At 44.4% G+C, this 22,855-nt stretch overlaps 1 long non-coding RNA gene across 1 annotated transcript; it reads right to left on the reverse strand.

Moving 5' to 3' along the window:
* Positions 1-1,203: 1,203 nt before the first annotated feature.
* LOC310708676 lies at positions 1,204-11,999 on the reverse strand. Its single transcript, XR_014527149.1, has 3 exons — positions 11,055-11,999; positions 9,980-10,079; positions 1,204-2,822 (listed from the first exon to the last, which is right to left on the reverse strand). It is a non-coding gene; the product is annotated as an uncharacterized lncRNA (long non-coding RNA).
* Positions 12,000-22,855: the final 10,856 nt, after the last annotated feature.

Genomic DNA, 22,855 nt, shown 5'->3' on the forward strand with positions numbered 1-22,855 from the left:
TTGGCAAAATGCTTAATAAAAATATTTCTGGCCTCTTTTTGAATGTTAATTTAAATAATTTTTTAAGTTCTTCATATATATTATCATTTATATATTAGACTGATCCCTGTATTGTATAAATAAAAGTTTGTAGGGAGGTAAAAAGAAATTAAATAAGAAATAGGTAACTGTGCGGTATAAAGTAATAGATAGACAAAGTACTTTGAGATGAATGGGAAGTCAGTTTTAAATTTCTTTTCTATAAATTTTATAATTGTGTTCAATACCAGGAGTATATATGAGGATAATTCTATTAATCTTTTTATATCTTATAGTGTGGTGGTTTGTTTGATTTTTCTGTTATTCTGTTTGATTGTATGTTTGTTTAATTGTATGTACATCTGTTTTTCATAAATGTATTTATTTTAAATTAATAAAGATATATTAAAAAAAACAAAAACAAAGTGCATGTGGTATCCTAGCCTTTCCTACTTAGGGTGGGGGGTGAGGCAGCGACCTCAGTGGGATCATCAGAGACTTCCTCAGGCATTAGGAATGCTGGGGCGACTCTGCCTGTCGCTTCTGTAGACGGGGGGGGGGGGGCATTCCTTGAAAGAAACCTTGAAGCTCAGGGTCCCTGACGTCAGCAAGCAGATTCTATCCTTGCTCCCAAACTCCTGCTGTTTTGGATGTAGGCAATGAAATTATCCGGGCTCTCAGAAGCCTAGGCCTGACACAAAAAGCTTAGTTTTACCTCATCCTTAACAATGCTCAGAAAAAGAGTTAAGATTAAGAACTATGTTGCACTATATGGCACAAAAAGTAATCAAATCAGAAAGTAATACAAATATTAAAATGGCATTTGGCCTTTAACGGGTCAGACACCCATTAGGACATGTAGAAATGAGTGCTCCATTTGATAACCTTTTAATCCATTGGTTATTGGTGCTTAATAGCCATTCAGCCCCTTGGTGCTCTTTTCATATTTTTCCTCTCACATTTTATGACTGGACTAGGCCTGACTACATTACTGAGCATTATCAAGTGTATTAAAAATCGTTGTTTCAAGCATCAAGGCTTCTGCTTAGACTCAGGTCCATGTTTGGTCTAGAACAGATCTTGGAATGTGCCTTGGCTGAACTTGTTTCTCTTTTTCACCCAAAAGTAAGGAAGTTGGTGCTCAGCACAAGAGTTAATCTGCAACAGGAGAAATTATTACAGCCTTGTTTTGGCTTCTTAGAAGCACAAATATTTTTTTAACAAAATCCTAAATATCATTTTATATCTCATATCTAAACTTTCCTAACCACATTCAGAATGTATTTTCCTCCTCTTAAATAGACCAGTGTGTCCATATTCACTTCCTGGAACAAAAATCAGGCTTGGCAGCCTTGAAATGCGCAGTATAGCAAGCTGGCTCTGTGTGCAGACTTACATTCCACACACCCAGCTCACACAAATAAGTCTGCCAGATGACCTGTTTATTGAACATTCATTCTGATTTGCCTGCACAAAATGTGTGCAGAGGTTATATTACATGGCTGTTTACTGAGTATTAATTCTGATTTGTTTCTGTAGCCATGCGACCTCTAATGCCACTATTATTCCATACCCTCCAATATTTCTCCAATGAAAATAGGGACGTCCCATTCCATAATGATAATTTTACTATTTATATCCCACACATATTACTGGGTTGCCCCAGCCACTCCAGGCAGCTACCAACATATACAAAAACATAAGAAACCATTAAACAGTAAAAAACCTTCCCTGCACAAGAGTGCCTTCAGATGGCTCGGGTGTCAGATAACTCCATACCCTCCAACATTTCTCCAATGAAAAGAGGGACATCCTAAGTAAAAGTGGGGCATTCCGGGATCAAATCAGAAACCGGGATGGCTTCTCTAAATCAGGGACTTCCCTGGAAAAATTGCACTTTCCAGTGCAATTTCCCTTCACTTTTCTCACCACACAAGTGCACCAAAAGCTCTTTAATTGAGCAACTTTCTTTTGCCAGTATATAACTGTGGGTTAAACCACAGAGCTTAGGACTTGCCGATCAGAAGGTCGGCGGTTCGAATCCCCATGACGGGGTGAGCTCCCGTTGCTCGGTCCCAGCTCCTGCCAACCTGGCAGTTCGAAAGCACCTCAAAGTGCAAGTAGATAAATAGGTACAGCTCTGGCGGGAAGGTAAATGGCATTTCCATGCGCTGCTCTGGTTCGCCAGAAGCGGCTTGAGGCCAGCAGTGATGAGGCATCCTCCAGTGAAGACGATGACGTGCACCAGACAAAGCGGGAGCGCGGGGAGTTCCAACAGAAGTCCAAGGGCCAACCGGAATGTGCCGGCTGCGGAGGCAACCATTCCCATGCCAAGTGTCGATTCAGAGACGCCACCTGTAGGAAGTGTTCCAGAAGGGGCTACATCGCTAAGGTCTGCCGATCGGCTCCGTCTGACACCCCCCCTTCACCAACTCGCAAGTCCAAGACTTCATTCCAGTCTGCCAAGGAAAGCTGTTTCGCTCTCACCAACTGCCGCTGCCCGTATGGAACCACGATTGGCCAAACTGACTCGCCTACGCGACGCAAGCTGAACGTCACGGTGCTCATTGAAAGAGCTCCATGTGACATGGAGATCGACACCGGGTCTGCTCTGTCCATCGTGTCCTGGAGCACCATCAAAAGACTGGTACCCAGAGTGTCCAAAAGGCAACTCAACTCTCACCGCGTACACCTGAGAGACTACCAAGGAAACGACATTCCCATGGTAGGTGTTGGCTGGTTCCAGATCGCCTTCAAGGATTTTTTTTGAATATTTATTCCTGCCATATATTCTGGTGTAACTCCTGACAAACATAAAAAATAATAAAATCCTTTTTTTAAAGCTCATTAGCAAAGTAAACTACATTCAGATTATATTCATGCAGTGGAAATAATTTATATGCATGAATAACAAAACGTGTAACCCACATTTTCCTCTCCCAATGGAGACATTCAAAGTGGGCAATAGAAGCATGCAAAATAAATAAAGCGCTCTCTCTCTCTCTCTCTCTCTCTCTCTCTCTCTCCACACACACACACAGAATCACACACACTGTGGTGCGGTGGCGTGGGCCTTAAACTGAGGGGGGTTTTTTAGAGCCAAAAAGTGATATAGATTTTTTTTCTAAACAAATAAATCCTTTCTTAGCCATGATGTTCAGAAGGTCAGTCACTGTTAGCTTGGTTTTCTTCAAAGAGCTCTTGTGAGGTAAGATAACCATCTTGGATGCTTTAGAGAATGGGCAGGACACAAACTGGATCTATAAATGTCTCTAGTCACAAGTCAATCATAAGGCATATAAATCATTCCAAAAGCCTTTCTCTGGCTTGTGAATAGAAGGGGGGAATTCTGTCCAGAATACAGCACAGAAAACAGATGACTACCTATTTCTTTCCAAGGGGATAAACAGCATTTCTGCCTCCTCGCTTGCTCTGCTGAGACGTCAGAAATGCGAAATCAGCACAGCCAGTGGAAGCTCCAGCTGTAAACTGGGGCAGAGTGGGATTTTGAATGCAGTAGCAATATCATTACCTATGGCTTCCCCTTCCTTTTTATTTACCTCAGAAGAGAGCAGCAGAAAGGGGACTGTTTTGGACTCTATTTTAAAATTCTGTATTTTTTTGCAGTGGTGCAGCTATGTAAGTTTAGACCCTTCAGTTGCAGAGCGTAGTAACTGGAGAAAGACAGGTTGTGTAGCCACAGAAGTGGCCAGAGGATGAATGACCGCTGGGAGAAGCGCCAAGAGAAGAAACGCTGCAGTGCATCTGCATCAGCACAAGCGAGTGCCTTCATCTGCCCCGGCTGCAACAAAACATGTCTCTCCTGTATCAGTCTCTGCAGCCACAGCAGGAGCTTCCAACAGTTCGACTTCATCCCCAAAGGGACACTCCTCCATTGTCTCCTGAGACAGATGGATGCCAGCTACAACAAGCTAACATTTTTCTTCTCTTCCCCCACTCCATGTTTTATAACTGCTTCCATAGTCCTGATATTTTACAGCATATTCACCCCACCTCCCCACCAGCCACCAACAGTTTTCCAGTCACACTCTAAGGATCTGCCATTTTGCACTTAAAATCTCACTTAAAATCCTAGCGCCATCACAACTCTGGGAATAATGCAGGGTTTGCTTCTGCAGTCCTTTGTTGTAGAAAAGGGCAATACATTGTATAATAATAATAATAATAATAATAATAATAATAATAATAATAATAATGGCAGCATCTGCAACTGTGTACATGCCTAGCCTGCTGCCTTCTGACAAGAAAACGTTTTCAAAAGTAAGAAATGACAGAGCAGTGATTAGCACTGACCCTGGTGTGCCAAGTCTAGGTGCCAGACAGGTACTGAGGGGGTCTCCATCATCTGGCTCCATGGATGGTCATTTGGAGGCTTTCTGGACTTTGGACCCCATCACTGACTTAAAAGAAATAATCCGATAGCCTGGAGATTCTTCAGCATGAGACTTCATGTTTGAAACAAGGCTTGTTTTCTGTTCCTTCCCTCCCGCTAAAAACATCAACAATAAGAGGAGTTCATGAGTGCAGGAATCCTGCGTTGCTGTCGTCTTCCTCCTCCCCTTCTATTCTCCAGGGGCATGAAAGTGGCCGAACAAACACAGAAATCAGAGATTATTATACCCTGCTTCAGCTCACTTTTTGTGTGTCATTAAAATACCCTCACAATGGTGTCTGTGTGTCTGAGAGCGTGTGCCCTTACTTTACCTGTACATCTATTATATGTGATAGCAGCAAACCTCCTACTTCACAGCAGTGTTGATGGAAATACATTTCAACCAGCCAGACAACAGCTAAGAGACAACCTCTGCTGGCTTTGATGGGAAAAACAGCTTCTTTTTTTGCCAAGACCTTGTGGTGTAAGTGAGGCAGAAACAGTAAAAGGCCTTTGTCCTTTGGACAAAGAGGGCGGGCGAGCTGTAAAGCAAATGGGAATGTTCTGCCTCTCACCTTTCCAACTCCTGAACAAGGCCAGTTTTGACATCCCCTGATGCAGAAGGGTTATTCTCTCCTTCTTGGCAAACAAAGTTGCTATCTAACAGAGCAAGCAATGACCATGGGCTGTCGCTGCCTCCCCTCCACCCCATCCCAATTCCACTGAACATGGGAAAGTATAAACTTTCCCTCCTTTGTCTAGCACAGCCTCCCCTGAGCCAGGAGCCAAGTTCTGAACAGAGCCGCGTCTCAAAGTGAGCAGCTCTTTCGTGGTGGTGGACCCTTGTTGGGGCAGTCATTGTCTGTTTTTGGTAGTAATGGCTGCTTATGTAACTGCAACAGGAGAGTGGCTGAGAGAGATGGAGAGAAAAGCCCAGGGGGAAATCAGAGGAAGAACGACAGGGAAGATGAAGCTCTTCATTGTGCGTCACACCAGAGGACCAGGCAGCTTGTACTTAGCTGTTGGAGTGCATTGGTCATCTTGCACTTGTTATGGAACATGGATTTCATGTTCAAGGTAGTCTAATGCTTTCAGAGCAGGCCAGAATGGTTACGCCTCCTTCAAACAACACCAGAAGTAAGTCTGTGATCGTCATCAGTACTATTTTTCTAGACAAAGAGGTGCTGGAACTCACAAGGACCGCCTCCCTCCTTGTCTTATATTGGCAAAGACACCCACCTGAGAGGTACCAAAACTGAGTTCTGGAGAGTTCTGCCTGGAAAAAAGCCCTGATTGTCATAATTAGCATTTGATCACAAAATGTCTTTTTGTGTGTTCAACCAACATGTTGAACTACAATTCCCAGAGTTCCCTGGGGGAAAGAATTGGTAAACCACTCTGTAGCTCTGAGGGGAGGGTGTCCTTAGACCTCTCATCACCCTTAACAAACTACAGTTCCCAGGACTCTTTGTGGGAAGCCATGTCTCTTTAGCGTGGTCTAATGATAGTGCTTTAAAGGGACCAGGGTGGCACTGTGGGTTAAACCACAGAGCCTAGGGCTTGCTGATCAGAAGGTCGGCGGTTCGAATCCCCATGACGGGGTGAACTCCCGTTGTTCGGTCCCTGTTCCTGCCAACCTAGCAGTTCAAAAGCACGTCAAAGTGCAAGTAGATAAATAGGTACCACTCCGGCGGGAAGGCAAACGGCATTTCCGTGCGCTGCTCAGGTTCACCAGAAGCGGCTTAGTCCTGCTGGCCACATGACCCGGAAGCTGTACGCCGGCTCCCTCAGTCAGTAAAGCAAGATGAGTGCCGTAACCCCAGAGTCGGCCATGACTGGACCTAACAGTCAGGGGTCCCTTTACCTTTTAATGATAGTGCTTTAAAGTGTGGGTGTGGACTGTATCTTAGCCCCGCCAATCATCTGTGTGGTTTGGGAAACTGCTTACTCCTTCATGGGAGAAATGAGTTGGGAAGCAGCAGAGCCTTTCAAAGAGTTTGTTCCTGTGGAAGTAGTGAATGATGGCAATGCACAGAAGAGGTAAAAGAGGAATCAAAGTAAGTAGTGTTTTTCACAACAATGATGAAAAAGAGAGATAGGCAGGAAGAGAAACAGCAGTAGCTAAAACTGAAAAGCAGGCAACCGGTTCTTGGGGATTGTTCTCTGTCACTGAGCTATAGACCTTCTAACACAGGCCAAATTGTCAAAACCACAGTGCACATACACACGTCTTAAACAAATGAAGATTAAACTATAGGAGAATGACAGATGGTTGTACCTAGCTGTGTAGCACACATCCTCTTCAAAAGAAAATCTACCATATCGTTTATCTGCAACGATGGGAGCGGGTGGCACTGTGGTCTAAACCACTGAGCCCTTTGGGCTTGCTGCCTGGAAGGTTGGCAGTTCGAATCCACACAATGCAGTGAGCTCCCATTGCTCTGCCCCAGCTCCTGCCAGCTTAGCAGTTCGAAAGCCTACCAGTGCTCGTAGATAAACAAGTACCGCTGCAGTGGGAAGGTAAACAGTGTTTCTGTGCGCTCTGGCTTCCGTCATGGTGTCCCGTTGCGCCAGAAGCAGATTAGTCCTGCTGGCCACATGACCCAGAAAGCTGCCTGTGGACAAACGCCGGTTCCCTCAGCCTGAAAGTGAGATGAGCGCTGCACCCCATAGTCGCCTTTGACTGGACTTCACCGTCCGGGAGTCCTTTACCTTTACCTTATTTGCAATGGCAGGCAAACCCATTCTCCAACAAAATCTCCACATTCAGAGCATATGCTTTGAATGTTTTAAGGAAAATAACCTCTTGCTGCGTGGTAAAGAAATGGCTTTGTACAACGTTGGAAAGGCTCAGTGCCACAAATGCAAAATTATACTGAAATGAATTAGCCTTCTACCTCTTCAGAATATTAATCACAGAGCTTGATTCTCACGAGCAAGCAGCTGCGTCTCATGAATATGCTGCTGAAATTCTTACAAAATAATTGCTACCCATCTTCTATATCTTTCTGGATGAAGAGAGATTAGGCTCTTACAAAGAAAGAGATGAAGCACTTTAGTTCTGGAACAGCTTATTTTTTCTTCCAAAAGTTTAGAGTGAAAGAGACCATAAAACATGACACATAGATCGGTTTGTGCTAAGCAATTTCACGATAGCAAAGGAAAAGGAATCTGGTATTTTGGTGCAGAATTCAGCCCCTTGAGAGTCATTTATTTAACTAATTTGTTAGTCAATACAAAAAAGGGGGGATCTCTGACTTACAAAAAAAAATAAAGAGCTGGAGACATAGCATAAAAACAGACAAGGCATTACAAGGAACCATGACAAAACTGAACTAGCACATGACAGAAAACCTCAGCTGCAGAATCTCAACTTCCCTTCATTTTTTAAAAAAAGCAGTGTCTAGCTAGCCCTTGTGGCTGAGAACGCATGCCTGAGGATGAAATATTGGAAGGCAAGACCAGGGGCTCAATAAGATGTCAGGGGCTGAGAGTGGGGGGCGGTGGGGGCCCTTCAGTTTCTTGCAAGGTTCCTTGCACCCCCTTCCCCATGATTAGCATGGCCAGGATAAATTAAAATGAATAATAAGCTTGCAGAGGTTTCCTTATTACAGCATAGAGTGCATGTAAGGCAGCAGCTGGATACAGCAAGCCTGCGACGTAGATGCATTCAACATGTGTGCATTCAGCTTTACGCACTTGGCAAAAAGATTTTTGAATAATTAAAGGGTGGGGCAGAAAAGGGGGCAGGCATGGGGAAAAGACTTTGGCCATCCCACCCTCTATTTCACCCAATATGTTTTGACGGTATGTGATTTTGGTTTTAGGCGCGATCCCCAGAATGCAATCCCCACTTAAGTTGAGGGCTAACTGCATGTACTAGAATGAAGCCCATAGCAGTCTATCCTTGTATCATTTGGTAGTCTGCAAAAAAAAATTCTAGATTTTTTAAAAAGCAAATGTAAAGGCTACAGTGTAAGGTACAGGATGGTGCCATCATCTTGGACTGTGTCCAAATGAGCAAGAGATCAGAGCTGACTCGCTGCTGCTCTGAAGTGCTGACATCACAAAGAACAGACCAGGGAAATCCAGTTTGCAGGAAAACTATAAACTGGCTTGTCTCCAAGAAAGAAAGAAAAGCTTCTCCCCAACTCCAAAGGGCAGTGGACCAGTTTCTATCACCCACTATAAATGATTGGAATAAGACAGCTGGAAAAATAATCTAGTGCATTTTCTCCAGTTGAAAAGGCACCACTGCATGCAAGATTGGCAAGCAGAGGTCAGGACAGGGCCTTGAAGCCTGGACCAACCAAGAAACAGTTTGGCTTACCATCTCCCAACACCTCTACTCCTAAAAACTCCTGAACAGCAAGAGGGGGTTGCCATAACCTCTCACCACTGAAGCACCCCAAACGACAGCAGCCAAGCCCACAGACAGTGGGTACTGTTATGTACTGAAGTTCTCACCCTGGGCCAGCAGGGGGATACTGTAGGCAGTTCAGGTCCACATATGCAAATAAGGGATCGAAAGTGATGTTCAGTGATTGGATAGTTACAGAAAATGGTTACTGTTGCGTGGTAGTGGAGCTCTATATAAGCAGGCTGGCTGAACCCTTCAGTTCAGTTCAGTTCTGTTCTGGCCTGTGAAGAAACAAGAGCTGTTTGAAGAATCGCTGTGTCGTCTGATATGTTCAGCCACAACTTCACAGGTACCAATGGATCTATTGCAACAGGCCCATAACTCAGGCAGTATGTACATCACATGGCCAGCATTTCTGTAAAAAGCACTCATTGTACCTTAAACAACTGTTAGACCTGCAAAGATGTATGTGATTTATTTGCTCATTCATTATCCTTGAATTGCAGAATGTCTCCCCTAGAATCCCAGAACAGTGCCGTGTTCACACCATACATTTAAAGCACTACGACACCACTTTCAATAGTCATGGCTTCCCCCAAATAATTCTGAGAACTGGAGTTTGTTAAGGGTGCTGAGAGTTGTTATGAGGTGGAACAGTCTCCCTTGGGAGGTGGTGGACTCTCCTTCCTTGGAGGTTTTCAAGCAGAAGTTGGATGGCCCTCTGTCCCAGAGGCTTTAGCTGAGATTCCTACCTTGCAGGGGGCTGGACTATGAGGCCCCCCGATTCCTCTCACAGAGCTACAATTCTCAGAGCTCCCTGTGAAGAGGAATTAGAATGATTGCTAAACCGCTCTGGGAACCGTAGCTCTCTGAGAATAGGGGTCTCCTCAGATCTCTCCGCACCCTTAACAAGCCACAGCTTTCAGAATTCCTTGCTGGAAGCCATGGCTGTTTAAGCAAGCATGGTACTATTTTAAACAGCATAGATGGGGCTTTGATCCTAAGAGAGAAGCCTGTGAAGTACGCAGAGATTTGTGGCTGTTAGTTTTCCCAGTGATGAAATGAATTGCCATTGCTGACAAAGCACATTACTGGCCCAGCTGGATGGAGGTGTGTTTATCTGGGCGAAGGAAAGAGTAAGAAGATAAGAAGAGCTATAAACCTATTTGGCCACAGTATTTGCAGGGAAATCTTTAACACACGCAAACCCCTTTCTCCCTGACTCTCAGCTGAAGAATTCCACTGAAGAACAGCTGTGTCTTCCTCAAGTCTTTTCCTCAAGTAATTCCATCAGCTCAGCAACATCGCCTGATAAAAGACACAATAGAACCATTACATAAAAGGTGTGGGCGGGTGGAGGAGGGGATCAGATAAAGGGATCCAAGCACACAAAGTCCTTCTGGACAACAGAGGCAGCAATTTTCCAAGTCAGCTCTTCATACACCTGCATTTAAAATGCCCGGCTCTCCCACTGATCACTCAGGTCACCAGCCAGCCACAAGAGCAATATCCGCAAACCGGCAGAGACAGGCTGCACACGTTTCTGGGAGGAAGGCCCAGTGAACACAGTGCAGTTTACTTCTTTGCACAGAGATACACATACAGGATTATGCTGCAAGTGCTGGGGTTGCTTCCCTAGCACTGCATGTGTGTGGCTGTACCTGCATCTTCTCCCTGCCCCTCCCCCAGTCCTCAAGGCTGTGTCTATACCATGCCCAGAGCACAAAAAAACTATGGAATCTGTTGAAGGGCACAGGATTAACATTTCCTGGGAGATCTCAAGGTTTGCCTTTAAAAAAATTTAAAAGCAAGTTTCTAGCCCTTACAGAGTGCTCCTTGCTTGAAAGTGTGCAGAAAATGCTTTCCTGAAATCTTAGGTGCCAGATACTCAGTGGTTGAGGGTGCCCCTCCCTGTGACAAGAAGCACACTCCAAATTACACAGGAGGAGTAAAAAAAAAATGCAAAACAAGGGAAATTGTTTTTAACGTACAGAACACACACAGCGGTGCTCTTTAGTCAAAGAGCTAGGTAACATGGTGGTTATATAGGCTAGTTAAGGAATATTTTGCTTGCAACAGACACAGATAATAATAGCACACCCCCTTCTCTCCACATAGGCATTCAGTGGCTGCTTTGCTCCAAAATATTGATCTGTGCCTAACAGTGAAGATTCTAGCCTGACTTCTTCAGGTAAAATCACCTTGGGTAGGTGAGATAAAGACTTCTGGCAACAGGCATGGTTGAGAATTCTGGCCTAGACTGATGTTTATGGGATGACAAACCTTTAAATTATGAAGGTGCGTTGCTTTAGATGTAAAGTAGGAACTTGATCTCCATATAAACCAGGACCTCCTTTCTCTGGCCCGCCTGTGCAGATGTTGCTGCAGGAGCCACCGAGAAGAATGCACTACTAAGCTGGTTTGCATGGATGTGCCTGCAATGCGCCCATCTCACATGGATTCCTACTTTATTTTTATCCATTGGGATTTCTGGTCATTTGGTGTTACAACACTGCCATCTGCTGTTACTTTCTGAAACTGATAGAGATGGTGAAGAATTAGCATCTATTAGTGTTTTTATTTTAGGTTAAAAACAGTTACATTATTCACTGCAAAAATGTGAGTTCTTTGTAAGTATAGTGTAAGTGTAGTTAAGGGTCCTGGAAGTTGTTAGGATGACCCTGCTCCCCCCCCCACAGAGCTACAATTCCCAGAAGGGTTTCACAATCAATCCTTCTTCTCAGGCAACTCTGAGAATTTGTAGCTCTGGGATGACATCAAACTCCATTCCAGATATCAAAAATGTTTTCGCCCACCTGCTGGAGAGTTTGTGGGGAAACTGGCACGTACTATCATTAACTGTAGGATTGTACATTCATTTAATAATTTCTGGAGTTTAATCTTGGCACAAATGATTGACATGTCTTTTACAAATGCACCAGAAAGTCGAGGACCAGTCAGTCCCTGGGCCAGCCTTCCTCACCCCTGGGTCCACAGATGTAATTCAACTACAACTCCCATCACCCCAATCACTGGCCAGGCTGGCTGACGATGATGGGAATTGTAGTCCAACAACATCTGGGGACCCGAGGTTGAAAAAAGCTGCCCTGGGGTTTATACTAACATATGGATTTCATGAAAACAATTTATAGAAATGACTGTCTTACTTGTGTGGGAATTGCTATTATCACAAATGAGGATATCTCCAGAGTGGGGAATTGTAGTTTTTTTTTTGTTGTTGTTGTTGTTTTTTGTTGTTTTTGTGTTTTGTTTTGTTTTGCTGTTGTTGCTGGTGGTTATGTAACACAGCTGTAAAATGGGAATAAAAAGTTGAGGGTGGGGGAAGAAATGATTAACATTTATTAAGAAATTATTAGCTGTTGCCCAAAACTAATGTTGCTGAATTTTTTTTATGACAAAAAATCTAACGTATTATAAGCAGAACTAGTTTTTACTATGACTATAAAGCTTGCCTGGTTATCATTAACTCACTGGACAACATCCCAATATCATACATTGGCTAGATGGCACAAATCCTGACAGACTGTAGCTGTAGTGGAGACAACTACCATGATTTGAAATTTACACAAGGAACAGAAACACCAGACTCTTTCTATATGCCGTGGCATCCTGAGAGAGAGAGAGAGAGGGAGAGAGAGAGAGAGAGATCACTGTATTGTAAAAACCTATCACAGCAGCTTACAACAATATAAAAACATATTGGGTGGGGGTCGGTGCCACAGTTGGAGAGTGGAGCAATGAAAAAACCAGTAAAACCAGCATTTTCAAGACAACCATAATAACAAGCCTACCAAACTTGGAATTATACTTGACTGACAATACCAATAACATTTCATCTTCTTCCAGATTAGAGCTCCAGATCTGTAGGCCACGGGTCAGCAAACTTTTTCAGCAGAGGGCCGGTCCACTGTCCCTAAGACCTTATGGGGGGCCGGACTATATATTGGGGGAGGGAAAGAACGAATTCCTATGCCCCACAAATAACCCAGAGATGCATTTTAAAGAAAAGCACACATTCTACTCTACTCATGTAAAAACACGCTGATTCCCGGACCATCTGCGGGCCGGATTTAGAAGGCGATTGGGCCGGATCCAGCCCCCGGGCCTTAGTTTGCCTACCCATGCTGTAGGCAGTTAAAACAGTGATAAACTCAGCATGATGAATGCTGTGTTTGGACAACTTGATGAATCCGTTCATGCCTCTTTAAAGTTCCCGATTCTGCAAAGGACAGGCTGCAGTAGGGGCAAGAATAGGGTTTCTCCCCAGTATCCAGGGCCTTTGGCAGCATAGCCTGGCTGCTCAGGATGCCAGCTACTATCCAAATTCTGTTGCACCACAGACCAGTGTATCAGCACTTCCCAAAACAACACTGGAGCGCTTGATCTTGTGCTGCCAAACATCAGCAGTGCAGAAGAAGCCTTTATTGCATACTGGGCACTTGTGTGGCCTCTCTGTGGAATGGGTCAATCTATGCACTCGCAAGTTTAAAGGTAAAGGGACCCCTGACCATTAGGTCCAGTCACGGACGACTCTGGGGTTGCGGCGCTCATCTCACTTTATTGGCCGAAAGAGCCGGCGTACAGCTTCCAGGTCATGTGGCCAGCATGACTAAGCCGCTTCTGGCGAACCAGAGCAGCGCACGGAAACAGCGTTTACCTTCCCGCCAGAGTGGTACCTATTTATCTACTTGCACTTTGATGTGCTTTCGAACTGCTAGGTTGGCAGGAGCTGGGACCGAGCAACGGGAGCTCACCCCGTTGCGGGGATTTGAACCACCGACCTTCTGACCTTGCAAGTTAGCCACACGGAAAAACTTTTTGCCACAAAGGGGACACGAGTGTGAATTCCAAATTGCCTGTAGCTCCTTGGGGTCCCGAATCCTAGTGAGATTTTGGAAAGATTTGCCGCACTTCCTGGACTGGAAAAGCAAGGCTTTGCCTTGCTGGGGTAGCAGATTCTCACCAAGACATGAGCCAACAAGGATGGTGAAAGTCTCCTCTTCCTCACTTGGACCCTGAAGATTCTTTGAAGTTCAGAAATCTGGACACAAGATTCTTACCTTCATAATGCAGATTGTAGCTAGAACCAGCAAGAATGTAGACACCAGGAGTGACTAACTCCCACTGTCAGCCATAGGTTAACACTTCTAAAGGTGCTGCCAAAGAACTTTCCACTTGTTCACCGTGTGGTGCCAGAGGGAGAAGTGCCCTCTCTGAAAGTGCACCAGACCTGAGGGAGGCAAATAGTCTCATTCTGCTTCTAGCAGGGGGCTGGATTTATTATCATCCATCCATCCAATTAGATATACACCTGGAATCGCTGAAATTATCTTCTCTGAAGTTGCAGGCATCATTTGCAGGCTCTGAATTCACTTGCATCTCCGTCGTGTAAGCCTGACAGCCTTTGTCTGTTGTCTCCAGCTGTCCTCCCTATGAAAAAAGAGGGAAATTCAGCATTCATAACAGAATGTATGTTTCACACTGCGAGCAGGGCAAAATAATTCAAAGGTGATTTAAATTATTTTCACTGAATTGTATGGAGCCATTACATCAAGGATAGTCAATGTGTTACCCTGCAGAAGTTGTTGGCTTATAACTCTCATAATCCCTGACTCAAAAACATCGGGCCAGGGGCACCATAATGGCTGTTCCCTGCACTGTTGTTGTTTATATTTGTTAATTGCTTTGTACAAAAAAGATAGAATACAGACAGATAAAATCAATCAAAGCAATGTACAATACAAGATTCCTAAAATGTTCATCCAATGCCACAATAAGAAAGACAAATCCTATCCCACCAGAGTAGAGATTAATTTAACTACCAAAGGCCTGAGTAGCAAAAATCCCTGAGCCTGGTGCCCAAAACAATGATAGTGCCAGGTACATTTTGATGGGGTGCTGCAAATTCCCACTGGAGATCCCCAAGGCCCTCTTCAGAAAAGTAAAATGTATAGGCTTCTGTTAAGCCGTTGCCCTCTTCCAGCGTTTGTGGAAGACCCGGCTCCTGCTTCATCGCTCCTCCTGATTGAGGATCTTCCAGCAGCACCTGTATCGGCTGCCAATTCTTCAAACAGCTCTTCTTTATTCAGAGGCCAGAACAGAACTGAACTGAAGGGCTCAGTCAGCCTGCTTATATAGAGCTCCAGTACCTTGTTACTGTAACAACTTTCTAAAACTATCCAATCACTGAATGTCACTTTCGATCCTTCATTTGCATACAAACTATCCAATCACTGAACGTCATTTTCAATCCTTCATTTGCATAACTATCTACAGTATCCCCCTGCTGGCCCAGGGTGAGAACTTCAGTACATAACAGCTTCCCTAGAATAAAGTGGTATAATCACACACACATATAAATACACATGTAGACCTATTCATCTCAGTGGGATCTCATTCCTTAAAAACATGTATAGGTTAGCAATGCAAGCCTCAAAAATCAGCACAAGCAGTTACTTTATATTTATTGATGATGACTCAGGATCAAGAACTGATAGAGACTGTGAATGTAGACAATATCTTGGAATAAAGTAATAGAATCTGACAGATTAGAGAACTGGGCCAAAACAAACAAGATGAACTTTAACAGGGAGAAATGTAAAGTATTTCACTTGGGCAAAAAATATGAGAGGCACAAATACAAGATGGGTGACACCTGGCTTGAGAGCAGTACATGTGAAAAGGATCTAGGAATCTTGGTTGACCACAAACTTGACATGAGCCAACAGTGTGACGCAGCAGCTAAAACAGCCAATGCAATTCTGGGCCTCATCAATAGGAGTATAGCATCTAGATCAAGGGAAGTAATAGTGCCACTGTATTCTGCTCTGGTCAGACCTCACCTGGAGTACTGTGTCCAGTTCTGGGCACCACAGTTCAGGAAGGACACTGACAAACTGGAACGTGTCCAGAGGAGGGCAACCAAAATAGTCAAAGGCCTGGAAACGATGCCTTATGAGGAACGGTTAAGGAAGCTGGGCATGTTTAGCCTGGAGAAGAGGAGGTTAAGGGGTGATATGATAGCCATGTTCAAATATATAAAAGGATGTCACATAGAGGAGGGAGAAAGGTTGTTTTCTGCTGCTCCAGAGAAGCGGACACGGAGCAATGGATCCAAACTACAAGAAAGAAGATTCCACCTAAACATTAGGAAGAACTTCCTGACAGTAAGAGCTGTTTGACAGTGGAATTTGCTGCCAAGGAGTGTGGTGGAGTCTCCTCCTTTGGAGGTCTTTAAGCAGAGGCTTGACCCTTGTGGTCTCTTCCAACTCTATCATTCTATGATTCTATGAATCTAAGACCCAGTGAAAAGGTAGCAGAGGCTTAAATGCTTCAAGACCAGAAAAGCTAATTCATAATTGTGTGCCAGGTTTGCTTCTAACTGAGTGGATCCCAAGCCCGTCTCCTGCTCCTGGGCCTCTTCCTTTTCCCCAGGGACCTGGCCTGCTTCTTTTGCTCCAGACCAGACATATATTGCTGTTTGCCTTTCTTTACCTTTTCCAGATCAGTTCTAGGAGATAAAGGGGTCCATTAAGCGGGCCCACTGGGAGTACTTAAAGAACCAAGTATAGAAAAAAGATCATGCTACTCATTCTATTGCACAGCAGACCCTCTTATGAATGCATCGTAATGTACCGTAACTTGCTTAGTGTTGCAGCAGCTGCTTCAGGTCAATAAAGGCCAGGAGCCATTCACACCTTCCCTTGCCTTTCTCCCAATCAGCACTGTCAGAAATAACACTTGCAATTTTATTAGCATCATTCCAGCAACTAAATTGTTTAATTATTATCATTCCAAGTGCTGTACAGCAATGAGCCATATGCACCTGCAGCCCTTGCTTCACCCTATTTATTTAATAAAATTTATACACCACTTGATTATAAAAACACACACCCTCAAAGTGGTTCACAAGAGATAAAACAGTAAAGTCAATAAAAATTCACACATATACGTGAAAAGATACAAAGGTTAACATACCAAAATAATTAAAATTACCTCAACTTTCTGTGCACCTGTCTAATCAGGAACGCTTTTAGCAGGCGCCGAAAAGAGGACGGTGAAGGTGCCTGTTTGCTCTCAGTAGGCAGAGGCTCCAAAGCGTTGCCACACTCAATGACGGAGTCCTTACTTACAAATGGGAAACGGGTCTGATGTGGCACTAATTAGTGGTGCTGATTCTGCTGATCAAAGTGGGCACTACATAGAATTCAAAGACACGGCGACCCCCTGACTCCCTGTGCACGTTTTTAAATGAGAAGTGGGGAAATGAGGGACAATGAAAACACAGAAAAATATATAAAGATAAAACCAAAATGTTAGTTAAGAATATGGATAATCAAGCCAAAAACAAATTACAGTAAGGGAAATTACTGGCTGGAAAATATAGAAGAATGTGAAGGACTTAGGAGTGTGGCTATCAGTAAATAATCATAACATCTATAAAGATAACTATGGGAGAAGATGGAAAGAAATCAATAAAGACAGACATATGGGGCAGAATGCAATTATCATTACAGTCGTACCTCGGCTCCCAAACGCCTTGGAAGTCGAATGTTCTGGCTCCCGAACGATCAAAAACCGGAAGTGAGTGTTTTGGTTTCTGAATGCTGTATGAAGAAGGACTTTGCTTTATCCGTCCTGAATCCTTCGCTGGATGTCCCGGAGTTCTAGTGTTAGGAGACAGGGAGAAAAACACTTTTCTTTCCACTTTTTCCAAACTATCCAATGTTCTCTAAACTAAAAAGTCCCAAAAGCCGCAACCTTCTTTCACAAACCTCTCTTTTTTTAAACACCCCCCCCCCCATTAAAGAATGGTTTGCTACTTTTTAATTAATTCTAGTGGCTGCTTGCAGGAGTCACCTTGGGGCTCATCCAGAGTTTCCAAATGTCTGTTGTCTGTGGCAGCCCTCTGCTTCTGATTTGTTAATGATTGACATAGCTCCAAGTTTAGCGATTTAACGGGACTATACGTTTCCTATATTTTATAGTGCATTTTGTTTCACATACTGCATTTTGCTTAGCCCGCCCATGGGCAGCTTGTGGAGAGCCCCAGAACCCTGCAGAGCCGGACTTTGGTCTTTTAAATGGTGTGAACCCAAAATTTGGTGCCCTGAACTATGAGAAGGCTTTTTATTTATTTTTAAAATTTATATACCACCCTTCATCCAAGGATCACAGGTCGGTTCACTCTATAAAAACACAAAAATACATAGTATAATAACAAACAAAACACTACCCCCCCCCCCCAGCCATAGATTGTTTAATTAGCCAAAGGGCAGGAGAACAGGAGCATTTTCACCTGGCACTGAAATATACCTTGTGAAAATGCGAGGCAAGCCTCCCTGGGGGGAGCATTTCACAAGCAGGAAGTCACCACAGAAAAGGCCCCGTCTCATGTTGCCACCCTCAGGGGGTGGTTGCAGGGTCCGCTTTGTTTCATTTATTCCACTGCGGAGGCAAGACATTGGTCCAGCACATCCGCTGCCACCCCTTCAGATGCAAAGTGGTGGGGCTGCGTGTCTTCAGCACATTGTTGACAAGGTACTCCACAACTCTGGATGACTGGAGTACTTTTCGGAGGTAATAGATCGTGTATCTAATTCCATTGGTCCCATTTAAGAGCTAGATGGATTTGTTTCCAGACTTTGTTTTAGGATAATTTAAGTGCTGCTGCTAATGGGCTGACCTGCTTTTGTGGGGAGGAGAGGGAGTGGCAATTGGTAGTCCACAGGTCCATTCTGTTGCCTCCGTGTGATTACCAGTTGAGCCAGGTGTTCTGGGTTAGTGCAGCATCTGTTATTGGAGAAGACTGCTCTGCAACTGCCTACCTGCTGGATTCTGTACTCACATTTTTCTGGGTTAGGAACAGTAATACTTGCAGGTTGTGTGCAGGCAGATTGCTGAGTGATGAATCACAGAGTTTGTCCATGCCATTGCTTAATCTGTCTGGTTCCTCTCTGCATTAATGAAGGCAGCTCCCCCGACAGCAGGAGATTGTCGGCGAAGGAAAAACAAGGATGATTGAGGGTAGTTATCTTTGCAAATTCCCCCCCCCCCCAGGACAGGGAGGAATGACCTTCACTCACAGTCAGTCTCGGTACCTGGCTCTTGCTCCATCTTGGGATGTGGGAGGCAGGAAGGCACTGAGTGCAAAAGCACGTCACCTGCCGAAAACCCTCCAACGCCGCCATTAAGAAGCAGAGGTTCTCCTGTTACATAGAGCATAATTTATGGTTTGAACTTGAGAGAAGACTTCATGTGGTATAAAAGATGGTGTGGGAGAAGGGGGGGCCCTATGGTTTCTTTATTTAAAGCTTTCTTCTCTGCATTTATGATTTGGCAACCCTTCTCTGAATGCTACTTCAATTTATATTTGTACAAGCGAGGATGAAAGAAATTGGATTGTAGATATGGAATATAACGTTAAACAGAACCGTGTGTGTAAACAAAGGAGGGAAAGGAGGGAAGCCCTATTATGCAAAACGTTTACAATGGAAACTTAGAGCTGACTCTTCTCCATCCTTTATTATTTACTGAGTTAACTGAATAACGCTAAGAAGACTTGGAATTTAATTTAATTGGAAGTATAACTGCTCATTTATCTTCAGTTGGGCGGAAGGATGAAAGGAGTCTGTGAACTTGCCAAGGAACTGATAAGGTTCATTACTGGGTCATCTGCAGTTCGACAGTCCACTCTTCTTCCAAGGCTGAGAGGAAAAATGGTGAAAACAAATTATTTATTGGGACAGAGTGACTTTTGCAACTGTTGTTAAAGTTGCAAAACAATGAAGCACGGGACAGAGCGAAGGAGAAATTTCTCGAACAACAATGAGATATCAGCTCTGCCTAAGGCATGATGTGTAACAGCAACAACCGGGGGAAAGATAGCCATGACATTTAACAAGGACAGGAGGAACACCACGGACAGAATAATTGCCACACACTGGAAGAACAAGGATATAGCCTGAGCATAGCTGTCAACTTACAGATTTGAAAATAAGGGACCAGCAGCCTTGAAAATAAGGGACCAGCAACCAAAATAAGGGACCTGCAGCCTCACCTGTTCCAGGCACTCCAGTCTTCCTGTCCTCCCGCAGTCTGGTCAAACTCATGCTGGTAGCTTCGAGAACACTGTCCAACCAACTTTGTAACCAGAGGGTCAACTGAATAGAATCTGAATCACATGCATCACAAGGCCTATGCAGCCTCAACTTAATATGGCTCCCCGGCCTGGCTTTGCACTGCAAAGTTTGCAGCAGCACATGCAACAAAACGGCGTCCAGCATTCAAAAAACCCCTCAGCTTGCATTAACTAGCCACACACACACAGCCTCCCCCCTCGCCACGAGATCGCCAGTCACCCACCATTGTAGTCAACCAGCTCCTTTCTTCCCCCCCATAAGTCAATTGAAGAAGCCTCCAAAACAAATTCTCCCCTTCCACAAGATCTCCTTTCCTTTCCCCCCACCATGTGCCCCCACTCCAGACAGACCTTTTCGCCAGCAAGGGTGAGTGGGCCGTCAATGACGTATCCATCCGATTCCGATCCGAGCACTCAGCACAGGTAGGTTCAACTTCTGAGCCCCTCTGAGCCAAAGGCAGAAAGCCCAGCCAGCAGCCAAACGAAGCCTCAAAGAAAACTACCGTCACCTCTCCGCTGGGAAGCGCTGAGCAAAGGCGAGTCCCCAGGCAATGCAGCCGATTTGATCAGCACAAGGCATGCAAGCTCCACCCCCAGTCATTCTTAGACTTCTTATTGGGTGAGCAACACAGCCAAGCAAGACAGTTGGAGCCTCCCTGGCCGGCAGAGAGGGAGGGAGGGAGAGGAGCTGCTTCCTTTGAAACCCGGGAAATTTAAGGGACATCATCAATAAGGGACAGCAGCGGGACACGGCGCTGGGATAAGGGACTGTCCCTCCAAATAAGGGACGCTTGACAGCTATGGCCTGAGTGCCTCACTTGTAGCTTTATAAAACATTTAATGTGTCAACATGAATAGAAGTTATTAATATTGCAGTTGTTGTACAAGGGATTAATATTATGACTGGAATGCAATGGAAATTAACAAGATTTTGGAATGCAGAAATAAAGCAAGTAGTCAAGCCATCAATTCTAGCACCTTATCTAAATCGTATAATGTGGTATTTGAATGATTGGTATTAATAATTGTATTATAAATTGGTATTGTTATAATGAGGCTATTATTGGATTGTAATTGAAAACCAATAAAAATTATTATAAAAAACAGAAAACAAATGCCTGTGATTCTGCTATAGAAATGAAAATGTTTCCCCAGTGATCTCATTTGTAATTTACAAGCAGCCCCCCATTTAAGTGGGGGTTACGTTCTGAGGCACCACACACAGTGGTGAAATCACATATAATCGAAACCCATTGAAAAAGCCTGCAAACCACCCCCCCACCCCGTTCCGCTCCTGCCCTGCCCCACCCCCACCCCACCCCTTTTAGTGATGTTTCTTCAATGCTTTATGATGTTTCCAGGTTACTTCCGGGTTCTGCATGACGTGCGTATACACAGCCACACACATATTGAACACGTGTAAATGGGGAGCTGCCTCTACTTGTAGAGGAATAGAAAGGGCTGACTTTACTACAGTCAGTGCCTGCAGATATTTATTCTCAAACGAAGCTAGATTGGAGCATTCTAAACTATAACTATAAAGTGACATATGTATTTTTAATGAAATGATTTTAAAATGTTGTCTTATTTTATTGTTGTTAGCCGCCCTGACCCCAGCTTCGGCTGGGGAGGGCGGGATATAAATAAAATTATTATTATTATTATTATTATTATTATTATTATTATTATTATTTGTTATAGCTAAAATCTGCTGCCGTTTGAAAGAATTGAAGGCCAAGGAAGAAAAGATTGCATACTAACATCCCGTGATCTATCTGGCCTGACTAGAAGGTTGCAGAAGATCAAAGCTATATGGAGTGTCAGATAAATTGCTGCTTTCTCCAAATTTGGTTCCTCATAGGTCAGCAATATTACTGTGCCACATGGCCTATACAAAACAAACATTCCCGCTGCAATTCAAAAGCCCCACTTACTCATACAGTAAGTGAAACTCATTTCCCAGTAAACCAGTGGTTCCCAACCTTTTTTGGGGGCCATGCCCCACCTAAGCATCTCTAAAATCCTGATGCCTCCCCCCCCCATGTGACATATAATTCTTATTATTAAAAAAGTGAACTCCTATTCACATGGAGGCAGCCTAAAAGGCCATTCACTGTTAATTTTTTTTTTAAAAAAAATGTAAAGTACACCTAACAGTTAAGTCCAGTCACAAACGACTCTGGGGTTGCGGCGCTCATCTCACTTTACTGGCCGAGGGAGCCGACGTTTGTCCACAGGCAGTTTTTCCGGGTCATGTGGCCAGCAGGACTAAGCCGCTTCTGGCACAATGGAACACCGAAACCAGAGCAGTGCACGGAAATGCCGTTTACCTTCCCGCCAGAGGTGGGATGTGCTTTCGAACTGCTAGGTGGGCAGGAGCAGGGACCGAGCAACGGGAGCTCACTCCATTGCAGGAATTCGAACCGCCGACCTTCTGATCGGCAAGCCCTAGGCTCAGTGGTTTAAACCACAGCGCCACCCGCGTCCTCTCACTGTTAATAACTCACTCTCAAATTGCCCCCCATAAAAATCAAATTGCCCCCCTGTGGGGTGGGTGCCCAGAGCTGTAGGTAGGTGATCTTGCACCCCTGGCAGAACCGTCCAGATTGTGCCCCCTAGCCACAGACAAATTAGCTCTTCTTTCCGCCTCTCCTTCAACCCCCCCCCCATCAATTCACACTCTATGTAAAACCATTTCTTATGAGGCAATAATCAATATTTATGGACATATTTGTAGCCTATTTTGCACACACACCCCATCGCCTGCGCCCCTGGCGGCGCCCCACCTCACCCCCCCCCCAGCTACGGCCCTGCGTGGGCCCCACGTTGGGAACCATGGCAGTAAACTATTCTCTGACTACACTGTTACAACACAGAGATCACCCTCACAATTAAACAATAATTGGAAAATAAAGACTTCACA

This window comes from Podarcis liolepis (genome assembly GCF_965112155.1).
Source record: "Podarcis liolepis genome assembly, chromosome: 6".
Lineage (NCBI taxonomy): Eukaryota > Metazoa > Chordata > Lepidosauria > Squamata > Lacertidae > Podarcis > Podarcis liolepis.